The following is an 18,100-nucleotide window of genomic DNA, read 5'->3' on the forward strand; positions in this document are numbered from 1 at the left end:
CCCATTATATTGGGAAGACCTTTTCTTCGAACTGTTGGTGCTATTATTGATATGAAGGAAGATAATATTAAATATCAATTTCCTCTCAAGAAAGGTATGGAACACTTCCCTAGAAAGAGAATGAAGATACCTTTTGATTCTATCATTAGAACAAATTATGATGTTGATGCTTCATCTCTTGATAATACTTGATACACACTTTCTGCGCCTAGCTGAAAGGCGTTAAAGAAAAGCGCTTATGGGAGACAACCCATGATTTTACTTTTGCACTTTTGTTTTATATTTGAGTCTTGGAAGTTGTTACTACTGTAGCAACATCTCCTTATCTTTACTTTATTTCATTGTTGTGCCAAGTAAAGTCTTTGATAGTAAGGTTCATACTAGATTTGGATTACTGCGCAGAAACAGATTTCTTGCTGTCACGAATTTGAGCAGTTTTCTCTGTAGGTAACTCAGAAAAATCTGCCAATTTACGTGAGTAATGCTCAGATATGTACGCAACTTTCATTAAATTTGAGCATTTTCATTTGAGCAAGTCTGGTGCACCTAAAAAATTCGTCTTTACGGACTGTTCTGTTTTGACAGATTCTGCCTTTTATTTCGCATTGCCTGTTTTGCTATGCTTGATGGATTTCTTTATTCCATTAACTTTCAGTAGCTTTGTGCAATGTCCAGAAGTGTTAAGAATGATTATGTCACCTCTGAACATGTGAATTTTGATTATGCAGTAATCCTCTAATGAGTTGTTTAGAGTTTGGTGTGGAGGAAGTTTTCAAGGATCAAGAGAGGAGGATGATACAATATGATCAAGGAGAGTGAAAGCTCTAAGATTGGGGATGCCCCCGTGGTTCATCCCTTCATATTTCAAGAAGACTCAAGCATCTAAGCTTGGGGATGCCCAAGGCATCCCCTTCTTCATCGACAAAATTATCAGGTTCCTCTAGTGAAACTACATTTTTATTCCATCACATCTTATGTGCTTTACTTGGAGCATCTGTTTGTTTTTGTTTTTGTTTTGTTTGAATAAAATTGGATCCTAGCATTCATTGTGTCGGAGAGATACACGCTCCGCTGTTGCATATGGACAAATATGTTCTTAGCTTTACTCATAATGTTCATGGCGACGGTTGAAACTGCTTCGTTAATTGTTGTATGGTTGGAAACAGGAAATGTTGCATGTGGTAGTGTATAATAAAATACTTGTAGATCATTGAGCTTTTATTATTTGATTCCTTGCAAATGTTTTGAGGTATTTAGATGGTGAGGCTTGCTGAATAAATAAGTTAAAATTAGTAGTGGATTGTTGTCTTTAAGCTTGTGCCGTACTACAAACTCTATTTAAATAGTTGAAGGTGTAGTTGGACTTGATAGCTTTCCATGTCTCAGAGTTCATCGTAATAACTAAGTTGTGCTGAAGGTCGAGGGAGCTAGCGGGGTACTTGTGCCACCGTGAACGGCCCTCCTTGGAGTAAATTTTAATCATGCTCTTAATGTTGAACCTGCTAGATGTTTGCAATAAGCTTGTGAGTTCTTTTTGACTAATGTTAAGCTACGGTTTTTGGCACTTCCACCATCCAAATTTACTAGCCTCTTCGGTACTGTGCATTGCCTTTTGCTCACATTGAGAATTGTGCATACTTCGCCAGTACATCCAAACCCGTGGGAGGACTTTCTCTTGTCCTCCTACACATAAGCCCATACATCTCCTCAAAACAGCCACCATACCTACCTACCACAGCATTTCCATAGCTGTTCCGAGATATATTGCCATGCAACTTCCATTTTACATTACATGCCATGTTGTCATTTATTATTTATATATTGCTTTGCATGATCATACACAGCTGATGTGTGGTTTACCCATGTTACGCTAGATCATTGCACATCCTGCTACACTGGCAGAGGCATACAGTTTCATACATCATGTTTCATTCATTATGAGTTATTTGTACCAAAAAGTGTGTTGTCATATTAGGATGTTGCCCCTAAAAGTGAAAAGAGCCATGGAGGCCAACAAAAAGAGAAAAATAAAAGAAAAAAAATAGAAAGAAAAAGAAAAAAAGAGAAAAAAGAAAAAAGGGGGAAACATTACTATCTTTTATCCACACTTGTGCTCATGTTTTAGCACCCGCATTATTCATAGTCATCATTTGTGCTCATGTTTAGCACCTACACTTCATATGAGAGAGTTTTCATGTTTTACTAGTATAACTATGTGGGGAATTTACACTATAGAACTTGGGTTGTATATTCCAATGATGAGCTTCCTCAAAAGTGCTCTAGGTCTTCGTGAGCAACCAAGTTGGATGCACCCCCACTAGTTTCATTGGAGAGCTTTCATACACATATAGCTCTATGTGCATCCGTTGCATGGCAATCACTACTCCTTGCATAGCTTCGATCATAAGGCTTCCTCTTGTCTAATGATCATTTATAGCTTTGTAAGACTTTCCTCCATTTGGCCTTCCAAACCCCCATTAACGTTCTTTATGCCATAACATCCTGGTGCTAATACCAAATGCTTGCGCTCACCGGTTGAGTAGACTTCGAAACAGTTGATTCATGACGTTCATGTTTATGTTTACTTGACTGAATCCTTCTTATGTTGTGAAAATTTACTTGATGCTTGGAATGAAGGATAGAACTTCTACGCTGAATACTTAACACATCCTTAATGAACTTTGTACGGTTTCATGTCTTTAAAGCAATAGTTCATGAAAACTTCTAGCTTGTTTAACTCTTGCATTATCATCTCTTATATCAATATAGATATTTGCTTTGAATGATTTGATCTCAGCTCATGTGCTTACAATAGTATTGATCAAGATTATGATAGCATGTCACTTCAGAAATTATCTTTGTTATCGTTTACCTACTCGGGACGAGTAGGAACTAAGCTTGGCGATGCTGATATGCCTCCAACGTATCGATAATTTCTTATGTTCCATGCTTGTTTTATGATGGTACACACATGTTTTATACATACTTTATGTCATATTTATGCATTTTCCGGCACTAACCTATTAACAAGATGGCGAAGAGCCAGTTGCTGTTTTCTGCTGTTTTTGGTTTCAGAAATCCTAGTAAGGAAATATTCTCGGAATTGGACGAAATCAACGCCCAGGATCTTATTTTTCCACGAAGCTTCCAGAAGTCCGAAAGGGAAACGAAGTGGGGCGACGAGGCGGCCACACAACAGGGCGGCGTGGCCCAGCTCCTGGCCGCGCGGCCCTAGCGTGTGGGCCCCTCGCGTCGCCCCTAAACCTACCTCTCCGTCTATAAGAAGCCTTCGTCGATAATAACTCCAGTACCGAGAGCCACGATACGGAAAACCTTCCAGAGACGCCGCCGCCGCCAATCCCATCTCGGGGGATTCAGGAGATCGCCTCCGGCACCCTGCTGGAGAGGGGAATCATCTCCCGGAGGACTCTTCACCGCCATGGTCGCCTCCGGAGTGATGTGTGAGTAGTTCACCCCTGGACTATGGGTCCATAGCAGTAGCTAGATGGTTGTCTTCTCCTCATGTGCTATCATTGTTCGATCTTGTGAGCTGCCTAACATGATCAAGATCATCTCTCTGTAATGCTACATGTTGCGTTTGTTGGGATCCGATGAATATGGAATGCTATGTTATGTTGATTATCAATCTATCATCTATGTGTTGTTTATGATCTTGCATGATCTCCGTTATTAGTAGAGCCTCTGGCCAAGTCATTACTTGTAACTCCAAGAGGGAGTATTTATGCTCGATAGTGGGTTCATGCCTTCATTAAATGCAGGACGATGTGAGAAAGTTCTAAGGTTGTGGATGTGCTGTTGCCACTAGGGATAAAACATCAATGCTATGTCTAAGGATGTATTTGTTGATTACATTACGCACCATACTTAATGCAATTGTCTGTTGTTTGCAACTTAATACTGGAAGGGGTTCGGATGATAACCTGAAGGTGGACTTTTTAGGCATAGATGCATGCTGGATAGCGGTCTATGTACTTTGTCGTAATGCCCAATTGAATTTCACACTACTCATCATAATATGTATGTGCATTGTCATGCCATCTTTATTCGTCAATTGCCCAACTGTAATTTGTTCACCCAACATGCTATTTCTTATGGGAGAGACACCACTAGTGAACTGTGGACCCCGGTCCATTCTTTACATCGAATACAATCTACTGCAATACTCGTTCTTACTATTTTCTGCAAACATCATCATCCACACTATACATCTAATCCTTTGTTACAGCAAGCCGGTGAGATTGACAACCTCACTGTCACGTTGGGGCAAAGTAATTTGGTTGTGTTGTGCAGGTTCCACGTTGGCGCCGGAATCCCTGGCGTTGCGCCGCACTACACTCCGCCGCCATCAACCTTCAACGTGCTTCTTGGCTCCTACTGGTTCGATAAACCTTGGTTTCTTACTGAGGGAAAACTTGCCGCTGTACGCATCACACCTTCCTCTTGGGGTTCCCAACGGACGCGTGCTGTGCCGTTACAAGCACTTACTCAACGTTTCCAAGCCGGCATTGGATCAGAAGAAAAAATGAAATAGCCAAAAATCAGAGGGTGAAAAATAAATCCAACAAAGGAAAGGTTTATTGTTCATAGAGGCTGACATCTGGGACCCATGAGCCAGCAGCGTCCTCTACGTTTTGAAGGCGACTGGGAATCGAAAGAAAAAAAGGCAGATAGCCAGAAATTAGGGGTAAAAAATAACTCCAAGAAAGGAAATGCTTATTGTTCATAGAGGCTGACATGTGGGACCCATGAGCCAGCAAAGTATTCAACGCTTCAAAGGCGGCAGGGGATCAAAAGAAAAAAGGAAGTAGCCAAAAATTAGGGGTAAAAAATAACTCCAAGAAAGGAAACTTTTATTGTTCATAGAGGATGACACACGGGACCCATGTACCAGCAGCTTCCTCAACGTTTCAAAGGCGGCATTAGATCGAAATAAAAAGGCAAGTGACCAAATATCAGGACCCGAAAATAATCCAAGAAAAGAAATTTTATTGTACATAGAGGATGACATGCGGGACCCATTTTGCAGTAGCGGTCTCAACGTCTCCAAGGTGGCACAGGACCAAAAGAAAAATGGATTTCTATTTTCGTGCCCCTGGCTCCTTAGTTGTGCTCAGTTTTCCCCAGCCCTTAGTTTTTCCTCAGTTTTCCCCAAAACCTTGTCTGAAACCCACAGAAGGAGCTCGGACGGAAGGAATCCCGTTAGTTGACGTTGGTTGGTGCTGGCAAGTGGGGCCGCTGTTGGTGCCCCGCAGTGGACACGTCTTCACTTATCCAGATCATCGTGGGACCCACAACTTGTCCACGTTAAGTGCGCCGGACCCACAGCTTACCCAGGTGACCGTTGCAAAATGGGAGCCCGAGCCAGCCCCGCGCCCGTGCCCGTGCCATTGCTTCCCCTTTCTTTCTCCGCGCCCCATTGTTCTTCTTCTCCGCCAGCGGCAGCCCTTCTCCGGTAGGCGGGTGATGTCTAGTTTCTCTTCGACCTCCCGTTCTTCATGGCCGCAGCATGGAACCGTGCCTTTGACAAGATGCCCTGACTGCCCACGCCAGGAGCCTCTGAAGCGGTCGATCTGTAAGACGGACGAGAACGGCAACCGTGGACGTGAGTTCGTTGCATGCGAGAGCTTGCCATATAGAGAGGGGGATAAGGTTAGATCTCGCTCCAATTTCTCTGTTTTCTCTCGATTTTCTTGTTATCCCCTCGAATTTGGGATTTAGGGTTCACGTTGTTGTTTTCAGATCTTGAAGAAATGCAGGCATTTCGAGTGGATCGATGTGTACGTTCAGAGGCTTCAGTTGCAGGAATCAATTGGCGCTATTGGGGGCGCAATTTGGGTGGGGGGACTTCTTTGTAGAGAATGCGGCGGAGAGAGGAGCCGTTCCGATTATGCCTAATGATCCCAATGCAGAACTGGTGGAAGTGAAGGGAGAACTGAAGAAAATGAACAAGCAGTTAAGGCAGCTGATCGAGTTGAAGAAGCAAGCTAACCTGATGGCTGGTTTTTTTTTTGTTGTATAATTACGATCGGATTCTTATCATTGCTCACCAGGCGCTAGAAGTTGTTACAAGGGATACTTTACAAATCCATTATTCAGTTACATGTACTTGTAGTTGTTTTCAAAGTTAGTGTGTGCATTCACCGAAATTACCAACTATATTCCCCAAAAGAAAAGGAAAGCTAAAGATAGTTGATAATTGTTAGAGGGGTGACAAATAATGCAATCACCGAAATCCGCAAATATGTATGCCTCGTGTTTATACCAAAATTATACCACTTTTAGGCCGTTTCAAAATACCAATACCATATCCCAAACTATATTCCCTAAAAGAAAAGGACAGCTAAAGATAGTTGATAATTGTTAGAGGGGTGACAAATAATGCAATCATCGAAATCCGCAAATATGTATGCCTCATGTTTATAACAAAATTATACCACTTTTAGGCCGTTTCAAAATGGGATCCCTTTCAAAATAGGGTCCCTTCAAAATACCAATACAATATCCCAAACTATATTCCCTAAAAGAAAAGGACAGCTAAAGATAGTTGATAATTGTTAGAGGGGTGACAAATAATGCAATCACCGAAATCCGCAAATATGTATGCCTCATGTTTATAACAAAATTATACCACTTTTAGGCCGTTTCAAAATACCAATACTATATCCCAAACTATATTCCCTAAAAGAAAAGGACAACTAAAGATAGTTGATAGCAATCACCGAAATCCGCAAATATGTATGCCTCATGTTTATAACAAAATTATACCACTTTTAGGCCGTTTCAAAATACCAATACTATATCCCAAACTATATTCCCTAAAAGAAAAGGACAGCTAAAGATAGTTGATAATTGTTAGAGGGGTGACAAATAATGCAATCACCGAAATCCGCAAATATGTATGCCTCATGTTTATACCAATACTATATCCCAAACTATATTAAGTGGCAAACTCGTTATTGCACATAAATAGAGGGGTGGGCATTCTCCACCGACAGAGAGAGAGAGGGGTGGCCACGAAGAGAGAGAGAGAGAGAGAGAGAGAGAGAGAGAGAGAGAGGTTGCCACGAAGAGACGGATAGGGGTATACTGCCCGTTAGATCAGTGGATCAACGGTTCGTGGAGTCGATCCGTGTGACAACGGCTCAACCAATCAGGATAAGTTTGGGCTTCTCAGAGCATTTGTGACAGTACTTGAGGGCAAAACTGAGTAGTACTAAGAATCCAAGGGCACATAAATAGTAAATAGACTAAGGGATTCAAACAAAAGAATTACAAAATGAAAAATGTGTGTTTTGTACAATATAATTCATATTGGGCTACATCAAAGAAACCACTCGTGCTCCCGTCCCGGACCCACACGGCTCCACACGCTACGGCCCCACAAACATGGTCTCGTCCTGTCCCACGCGGTCCCTTCCTACCAGCCCCACACGACGCGATCCCACACGACGCGACCCCACAAACGACACGACCCCACTCGTCAGCACGGAACGGTCAACTTAACGGATTCCTTCCGTCCGAGCTCCTTCTGCGGGTTCAGACAAGGGCTTGGGGAAAACTGAGGAAAAACTAAGGAGCTGGGGAAAACTGAGTACAACTAAGGACCTGAGGGCACGAAAATAGAAATCCCAAAGAAAAATGAAGTAGCTAGAAATAAGGGGGTGAAAAAATCCAAGAAAAGAAAGATTTCAATTGGGCTGCATCTGGACATCTGGGCCTTCGAACTATCCTACTGGCCTTTTGACTCGTACAATTTCAACCCACTCAAAAGCAGGAAAGTTCGGATTTTTCTCAAAAAAAAACAGGAAAGTCCTATGCTTCGCAAAAACAAAAAACAAGGAGATTCAACATATAAGTTTGTTTATGAAAAATAAAGATTTAATTTATCCGTTTGCAATAGCTCAGAGCGAAATACACCGTTTATCGTCTGCAAAATAATCAAGATATCACATGTTTCTTGTACGGGGAGGCTGACATCGGGGACCCATGAGCCAGCAGCGTGGTCAACATTTTAAAGGCGGCAGGGGATCGGAAAAAAATTAGTTGGTAAAAAATCCAACAAAAGAAAACATTTATCGTTCTGAGAGGATGACATCCGAGACTCATGAGGCAGCAACATCCTCAACGTTTATTGTTTATAGAGGCTGACATGTGGGACGCATGAGCCAGCAGCGTCGACAACGTTTTAAAGGCGGCGGGAGATCGAAAGAAAAAATAAGCCAAAAATCAGTTGGTAAACAAAATCCAAGAAAAGAAATATCTACCGTTCTGAGAGGATGACATGCGGGACCCATGAGGCAGCAACATCCTCAACGATTCCAGGGCGGCAGGGGATCAAAAGAAAAAAGGAAATATCCAGAAATTAATTAGGGGTCAAAATAAATCCATCAAAGGAAAATTTTATTTTCATAGAGGATGACATGTGGGACCGACCTCCAACAGCGTCCTGATCGTTTCAAAGGGGGCAGGAGATCAAAAGAAAAAGGCAAATAGCCAAAAATTAGGGGTCAAAAATAACTCCAAGAAAGGAAACTTTTATTGTTCGTAGAGGATGACATGCGGGACCCATGAGCCAGCAGCTTACTAAATGTTTGAAAGGCGGCATGAGATCGAAAGAAAATGGCAAGTGACAAAATATCAGGAGCCAAAGATAATCCAAGAAAATAAATTTTATTGTACATAGAGGATGACATGCGGGGCCCATTTAGCAGCAGCAGTCTCAACGTTTCAAATGCTGCTTGAGATCAAAATAAAAAAGAAAGTTGATTGTACATAGAGGATGACATGCGGGTCCCATGAGTCAGTAGCTTACTCAACGTTTCCAAGGCGGCAGGGGATCAAAAGAAAAAGGAAATAGCCAAAAATAAGAGGGTGAAAAAAATCCAAGAAAATAAACTTTTGAAGTACATAGAGGATGACATGCGGGTCCCATGAGCCAGCAGGTTCCTCAACGTTTCAAACGTGGCATGAGATCGAAAGAAAAAAGGCAAGTGAACAAATATAAGGAGCCAAAAATAATTCAGGAAAAGATACTTGATACTACCTCCGTTTCAAGGAATAAGGCGCACACGCATCCCGAGACGAACTTTGATCATAAAAATTGAGCAACAAAATCTTGATTATAATATATGTAATTAGTATCGTTGGATTCGTATTGAAAAGCACTTTTTAATGATATTAATTTCATACAAACAATCTTTATCTATTTGAAGTAATTCTTGGTCAAACAAAAAGCTCATAAAACGAGGACGCCTTATTCCTTGAAACGGAGGTAGTAGTACATAGAGGATGACATGCGGGTCCCATTTAGCAGCAGCGGTATCACCTTTTCAAACGTGGCATGAGATCGAAAGAAAAAGGCAAGTGACCAAATATCAGGAGCCAAAAACAATTCAAGAAAAGAAACTTGATTGTACATAGAGGATGACATGCGGGTCCCATTTAGCAGCAGCGGCATCACCGTTTCAAACGTGGCCTGGGATCGAAAGAAAAAGGCAAGTGACCAAATATCAGGTGCCAAAAAAAATCCAAGAAAATAAAGTTCTATAGTACATAGAGGATGACATGCGGGTGATGCGTGTGGTTGGCACGTCCGTTGGGAACCCCAAGAGGAAGGTATGATGCGCACAGCGGCAAGTTTCCCTCAGTAAGAAACCAAGGTTTAATCGGACCAGTAGGAGTCAAGAAGCACGTTGAAGGTTGATGGCAGCGAGATGTAGTGCGGCGCAACACCAGTGATTCCGGCGCCAACGTGGAACCTGCACAACACAACCAAGATACTTTGCCCCAACTAAACAGTGAGGTTGTCAATCTCACCGGCTTGCTGTAACAAAGAGTTAACCGTATTGTGTGGAAGATGATTGTTTGCAGAAAAACAAAGAGAACGATATTGCAGATTGTATTTCAAGAAAGAGAATTGGACCGGGGTCCACAGTTCACTAGAGGTGTCTCTCCCATAAGACGAACAGCATGTTGGGTGAACAAATTACAGTTGGGCAATTGACAAATAAAGAGAGCATGACCATGCACATACATATCATGATGAGTATAGTGAGATTTAATTGGGCATTACGACAAAGTACATAGACCGCCATCCAACTGCATCTATGCCTAAAAAGTCCACCTTCAGGTTATCATCCGAACCCCCTCCAGTATTAAGTTGCAAAGCAACAGACAATTGCATTAAGTATGGTGCATAATGTAACTAGTGACTACATCCTTGAACATAGCACTAATGTTTTATCCCTAGTGGCAACAGCACAACACAACCTTAGAACTTTCATCCTTGTCCCGGTGTTAATGCAGGCATGAACCCACTATCGAGCATAAGTACTCCCTCTTGGAGTTACAAGCATCTACTTGGCCAGAGCATCTACTAGTAACGGAAAGCATGCACGATCATAAACAACACATAGCATAACTTTGATAATCAACATAACAAGTATTCTCTATTCATCGGATCCCAACAAACGCAACATATAGAATTACAGATAGATGATCTTGATCATGTTAGGCAGCTCACAAGATCCGACAATGATAGCACAATGGGGAGAAGACAACCATCTAGCTACTGCTATGGACCCATAGTCCAGGGGTAGACTACTCACACATCACACCGGAGGCGACCATGGCGGCGTAGAGTCCTCCGGGAGATGATTCCCCTCTCCGGCAGGGTGCCGGAGGCGATCTCCTGGATCCCCCGAGATGGGATCGGCGGCGGCGGCGTCTCTGGAAGGTTTTCCGTATCGTGGTTCTCGGTACTGGGGGTTTCGTCACGGAGACTTTTTATAGGCGGAAGGGCAGGTCAAGAGGCGGCACGGGGGCCCCACACCACAGGCCGGCGCGGCCAAGGGGGGGGGGCCGCGCCGCCCTATAGTGTGGCCCCTCCGTGGCCCCTCTTCGTCTCTCCTTCGGACTTCTGGAAGCTTCGTGAGAAAATAGGCCCCTGGGCTTTGATTTCGTCCAATTCCGACAATATTTCCTTACTAGGATTTCTGAAACCAAAAACAGCAGAAAACAGCAACTGGCACTTCGGGATCTTGTTAATAGGTTAGTTCCAGAAAATGCACGAATATGACATAAAGTGTGCATAAAACATGTAGATAACATCAATAATGTGGCATGGAACATAAGAAATTATCGATACGTCGGAGACGTATCAGCGGGTCCCATTTAGCAGCGGCGGGATCACCATTTGAGAGGCGGCACGGGATCGAAAGAAAAAGGCAAGTGACCAATTATGAGGTGCCAAAAAAATCCAAGAAAAGAAAGTTTTATAGTACTTAGAGGATGACATGCGGGCCCCATTTAGCAGCAGCGGTATCACCGTTTGATAGGCGGCACGGGATCGAAATAAAAATGCAAGTGACCAATTATGAGGTGCCAAAAAGAATGCAAGAAAAGAAAGTTTTATAGTACGTAGAGGATGACATGCGGGTCCCATTTAGCAGCAGCGGTATCATCGTTTGAGAGGCGGCATGGGATCGAAAAAAAAGGCAAGTAACCAAATATGAGGTGCCAAAAAATACTCCAAGAAAAGAAAGTTGATTGCACGTAGAGGATGACATGCGGGTCCCATTTAGCAGCAGAGGTATCACCGTTTGAGAGGCGGCACGGGATCAAAAGAAAAAGGCAAGTGACCAATTATGAGGTGCCAAAAAGAATGCAAGAAAAGAAAGTTTTATAGTACATAGAGGATGACATGCGGGTCCCATTTAGCAGCAGCGGTATCACCGTTTGAGAGGCGGCACGGGACCGAAAGAAAAAGGCAAGTGACCAAATATGAGGTGCCAAAAAAAACTCCAAGAAAAGAAAGTTGATTGCACATAGAGGATGACATGCGGGTCCCATTTAGCAGTAGCGGTCTCAACGTTTCCAAGGCAGCACGGGATCAAAATAAAAAGGAAGTAGCCAGAAATCAGGGGGTCAAAAAAATCCAAGAATACAAAGAATTTTGGTTCATAGAGGATGACATGCGGGACCCATGATCCTGCATCGTAAACGGCTCGATCGGAGAGCGTTGAACGAGATGGCGCGATCGAGAAAAAAAATGCTAGAGGCTGCCATCTGGGCCCTACATCCCTGGGCGGTGCGGATTTCCGTTGACTCGGCCGACAAACCCGAGAATTCGCGATGCACCACGTCCCGGGCCACCATAGGAGACGTTTTGGCCGCTTTCGTCGGGATAGGTGGCCTCAAAAACGAGGAAAAAAAAGTTTTAACATGCACCACGGAGAGACCCAAAATCGTCGGCCATGGTGCACCAGCAACCACGGCGCGACTTCAACTTCGTCAGCCATGGCAACTTTTCTTGTAGTGTTAGCAACTATGTTATAACATGAAGAGTAACTCAAACAAAGGATCATGAATAATAGTGCATTGAAAGCAACTGTGTGTTTAGGATCATAGAGTAAACATAACAAAGTGGTACTCAACATGTCCTTACGGACTAGAAAAACATAAAGGCAAGGACACCTTCAAAGTTCAAAGGGTGACTAGATACAAATAATTTGAGAGCAAGCAATAGCACAATCACGAACAATCAATAATAATTTTGGGACTATGCACATTTCACTAAGAATGACAACTATGCTTTCTTAATCGGTGCATAAAGTAGAAGGTGAAGAGTCAACATGAAAGTAAAAGAAAGGCCCTTCGTAGAGGGAAGCAGGGATTACCCATGTGCTAGAGCTTTTTATTTGATAGCAATAGGAGTGTTTAAAATATTTATTTTGAGAGGTGCTACTTATGTCAACGGTAGTGATAAATAGTATGGCTTATGCATAATTACTTCTTATAGATTTTATTGCCTCATGCATAATATACCAATGGTGCTCACACCTTGTCCTAATTAGCTTGGACTTCCATGGATTTTCATCGCATACATATGTTTTAACCAAGTGTCACAAAGGGGTGCCTCCTTGCCTATTGTACAAAGATCCTTAGGAGATGGATCCCATTTGATTTCTCAATTTTGATGAATCTCAACTTTTTTGGACATCCATACCGGGAAAACAAGGACAACAGATATTTGGATTTTTTCCCAGCTGAAACTTCCACCATGTGAACATGGCTTTAGTTGGCGTCCCAATGCATGTTCCTCTCTAACAATATGCATACTCAAATCTTTGCAAATCATGGTAAATCTCCCTTACTTCAAACAAGATGAGCATGCATGGTAATTCACATGATATTCAACAAAAGCATATTGATGGTGTTCCCCATGACAGCATGGTTATCACACAACAAGCAACTTAAAATAACTAAAAATGCATAAAACATAGTACTTGCCACAATAGTTTTTAGACTACCTTCCCATGAGCTATAATTTACACAAAATAGGTGATAATTTTTGAAGGTTTAAAGGTAGCGCACAAGCAATTTGCTTTGGAGTGGTATTGAAGTACCACATATAGGTAGATATGGTGTACATGTAGCACCCTACCTTTTAATAAAGGCAAGATACATGTGTATAGTGCTATTCCCGGGATCACTGATAGCACACACATTACAAAATATAGTAATCATTGCAATAGTATCAAATTACTACATCGTTGATCCAAAGGGTAAAGTAAAACCTTACAATTTTCATAGTCACATGGACTAGCTCAACAACATTCAGAACATACACAGCGGAAAGTAAATCATCAATGAGCCTTCATCTTCTTCATGTGCCACGGGCAGTCATGTTGGAATGTAGACTCGATATCCTACCACGTACTTCTCCTCAGAAAATCCTCCACGTTTGAATATGCAGCCCCACGAATGGAGGTCAGTACAATGATGTACTGGCAAATGACACTTATATGGTGGCTGTTTTGGGCATGACTATCTACATGATATTTGGCAAGTGGAGTTTAGGCAAATTTGCATAAAGCCAATTTTATCCTATATTTTATTTAAAACAAAACATTTTGAAATCCTTCGAATGACATTATGAAATCACACCATGGTGAAATCCCCCATGGGTTTTAGAATAATCACATGGTTACATCTCCCATACGTTTTACAAAGTTGATCAAATTTTAAATACATTCAGAAAACAATGATGAGATTCTTCCGTACATTCCTTGCCTAGAAAGCTCAAATTGTCCGTAACCGGGGACACGGCTAAGATCTTAGGTTTACTCTCGAGAGGTTGTGCACTTTCACCTTACGACTCACCCTTCCCAAGAGAAGAATGAGACAAGATCTTTCAGAAGGAGGCTTCAACCATAACCAGCTAGACCCGTTCCCGTTTGGTTGCAAGCCACATCATCATGTCTAGCAACAAGTTTGGCCTCACAACTTACTTAATCCCGGCAGAGCCCATAATACCATAAGGCTGCACTGGAAGCTATCTAAAACATGGACGACATATTAATCTCTTTAATCCTGGGTGGCCAACCACAAGTGAAACCCACAGGATTAAAACCATTACAGATAATAAACCCCCGCACGATCCCCTGGTGAAAACCAGAGGTGCAGTCCAGGGCAACCACTATTCAACTGCGCACTCTCAGGCACCCACCCGTCCACTGGTCCATCCCCAGGGATCGGAGCCCTGAGCAGCCGCCCACCACTCAAACAATCCACCCAGGTGATTCATTAAGGTTGTTAATTATAATTCTCAATTCTCAATATACTCAATCTGAAACAATTCAAAAACAGCAGTGGCATTTTGTTATTGCTAGGCATACTAAGAATACTAGCGATGGTTCAAGGGTGGCTACACACTACTAGGATTGATAAGCATAGCATAACTTTCGAAAACAAAATTCCTACCATGCATTCTAATTTATAAAACACTAATGCTTAACAAAATAGATAGGTAATTGAGTGTCACTTGCCTTTTTGGTAGTCGAAGCGCGTTCACTTCTCTTAATCAAAATATGTTCCTCTCCGTGCAAACTATAACATAGAATATATCACAACATAAACATACCATTCAACAACAACATCAAAATCAAACAAGACAACAATCGTAAATCGCTCTATGGTACTAAGGTGTGGCATGAGGTTTGTCTTGCAAGATATGAATTGGAGATATTGAATGGATGGATCAAATACTTGAAAAAGGAAATGATTATCTAAGTCAAGTGCTTAGAAGAAAAAATGATTGATAAGAACCTATGGTCAATTGTTGTTTGCTACTCAAGAATGGGAAAATTTGAATGATCCATGTGATAAATCACATGAGACTCAAAATGGCGCAACTCAAAATATCGTTTAGTAAAGTGTGACAACACTTATTAAGATAGGATGGGTTACACATAGATTTGGGTACGAACTAATGATATATGGAAGTACTCAAATTACTCATTTGTAAGTTGAATAGTTTTAAACTAGTCAAAGGAATGAATGAAAAACAATTTGGATAGACACGATATTGATTCAAGGTAGAGTGTCTAGTGGTATTGGTGTGTGGATGTGATCATAAGTTTCACCTTCACAAAAGAATCATGTTGAGGAGGGATTATAGAAATCGCTAATGGATATATAGTCAAATTCTCATATTTGAATTTGAATATTTGCAAAGTGATTCAAATATTTTGGACGGTGGTGCTATTGGATGGAGTACTGTAAAACAAGACTTATGCAATTGACCTAGTGTGACCACACTTATCAGAGTAGCACAAGGTCACACATAACATTGGATATGGACTAATGGTATATTGAACCACTCAAGTAACTCATTTGAAAGTTTGCATAGTTCGAACCAAGTGGAAGGATTGAATGGCATGAATGATATCGGGATTTGGTTCGCGGAGCTTAAGGGATAACCAAGGTTCATCACATGTGATATGGGTAGAGTATCTCCACCCTACTAAAGCAAGGTAAAAATCTAAACTAGGACATGTCACACTTTACTCAAATAAGCCAATTGTTATTTGAATAATATAAACTAGACAACCAGGGGTAAGCTATGCATCATATGTGAACATGATAAAGAATTATAACTAGTCCTAGAAGATGGGTATGATCATAAGGATCAATTTGGCTAAAGAAACTATGTCGAAACCAGGTATAGGACTACACTTTTCGCGAAAAGTTATTCGAAGAAGTTTTCCGGATGGAAGAACTTTCTACACGGAAGTTGTAGAGAATTCCATTACAAGCGTATCGCCAAAAAAAAATCTCAAAAAAAGATGGTAGGATTTATTTTGGAGACAATGTTGTGAATCAAAGGGATACCGCGAAAATAAAGTGTGTGAAACTGACATGCAAAATGTCTAACATGATCTACGTGATCTGCTGATTCCAACGGTATATGGTTTGTTGAAATCCGACGGATAGAACTTAAGATATGAATTTTACAAAACTAAACAGAAGCGATTGCAGTTCTAATGGTGTACGAAAAGTTGTCCGAACAAGTTGCTCGGATGGAAATACTTCGTACACGAAAGTTGTAGAGAATCTAATTACAAACTTAACGGAAAAATCACTATTCTAAACGAAGGTGTAGATCTAAGAAAATAAAATTGGAAAATTAAATACGACAGTATAGACAAAAAAAAAAAAAGCGGAAATAGAATTATTACCGGGCGAGGCCACGAAACAGCAGCGTCGCGCGCCAGGAAAGAGCAAAAAAAGGCAGAGGGCGAGCTGGGTGAGGCCGTGGCGTCGGCGTGGCCAGGTGGAGATGGGCCGGGGCGGCCTGGGCGCGGGGCGGTTAGGTGGCGGCGGGCGTCGTGCCGCGCGGGGTGAGCTGGGCCGTTCGACCGGGTGGGCCGTTCGATCTGGCCGCTCGTTTTTCTTTTTTTTTTATACTGAAATTGGAAATACACTTTGGGGTTTCAAATAAAATCGAAAAGATACAAATAAGGCACCGTTGGATTCGTTATGAAAAATGCGTCACTATGAGACTAAATTTGGAACAAAAACATAAACTTTATAAAAATCAAAATTTGACATACATGCCTATGTGGCTATAGTGCCTTTTTAGGGTTTAAATCGTTTTCTCAAATAAAATATTTTATAAGCTTCAAAACCTCCGAACGAAATAGAGTATTGTTAGAAAATCCTTTGAAACCTAGGTTTATGAAAACTACTATATTTTTGCAACAACCTTTTTAATATCTAATTGTGAAAATAAAATAATTGGCTACTTTGGCAAATGTTTTGCAAATATAGTTTTCTATAGTTTTATTTTCTTAAATAGAAATCCATTAAGGATTTGAAAACCTTGAAGCAAGGATACGTTTGATTTTGAAAATACTTTAAATACCAAAAGTCTTTAAAAATACTATTTTGGAATTAACTTGTAAATAACTTTTAAACAGTTTTAATTCTTTGTGAATTTTCAATCAATTTCAAACAATCAAGCATCAGATTTATTTTTATTTTACATTCCAAAATTTAGAAAATTTCAGGATGTGACAGTACACAATTGGCAGCTTTGGTTTTTGGTGGTTGGATGCACGAGTAGAGCTCATACTCAGTACATGTGAAGGCTAGCAAAAAGATTGGAAGCGACCAACTAAAAGAGCAATAATGGACATAATCATGCTTAGTGACAAAACATTATAAATCAAAGCATAAAGTGATATTACAAATCAAAAACTAAATGATCATAGAGGCTTTAGTTGACTGGTTATAGTCATAATATAGTATAAGCATGCGCCAAGTCAACCCAATAAAGTATCAAAGGAGAATACCACAAACTATGCTTTTATGATAGAAAAAACACATGATTCTTTTAATGACACATTATGCACTCTTTGACATTTGAAACAAGTCATGCTAAAACAATAAATACTAAGCATATGACAAGAATAACATCCAATATGACATGCCAAAGTCTATGCCACAGTCTAGACAAGCTTCCATTTGCATCACTATAGTCATGAAATATTTTACTCGTATCCAACACCAATCAACTTATTTGAAATAGCTCTCAGAGATGAAATACATTATGGATCAGCGAGCTAATCATACACAAATAAATAATACTAACATGCTCTTAAAAAGCTAAACGCAGTACCAGAAAACTAGAACACTTGCAGAATAATAACAGCGAAAACTAGAGTGTTCTATGCAATTAAAAAGGAGTGGGTCTTTCTCCAAAACAAATGTGCCGGGATCCAAAATATGCTACAGA

At 41.1% G+C, this 18,100-nt stretch overlaps 1 long non-coding RNA gene across 1 annotated transcript; it reads right to left on the minus strand.

The window, feature by feature from the left end:
* Positions 1 to 13,528: 13,528 nt before the first annotated feature.
* On the minus strand, positions 13,529 to 16,587 carry LOC139837529 (uncharacterized). Its single transcript, XR_011754022.1, has 3 exons — positions 16,542 to 16,587; positions 14,850 to 14,910; positions 13,529 to 13,757 (listed from the first exon to the last, which is right to left on the minus strand). It is a non-coding gene; the product is annotated as an uncharacterized lncRNA (long non-coding RNA).
* Between the last annotated feature and the right edge of the window lie 1,513 nt (positions 16,588 to 18,100).

This window comes from Lolium perenne, chromosome 3 (genome assembly GCF_019359855.2).
Source record: "Lolium perenne isolate Kyuss_39 chromosome 3, Kyuss_2.0, whole genome shotgun sequence".
NCBI lineage: Eukaryota > Viridiplantae > Streptophyta > Magnoliopsida > Poales > Poaceae > Lolium > Lolium perenne.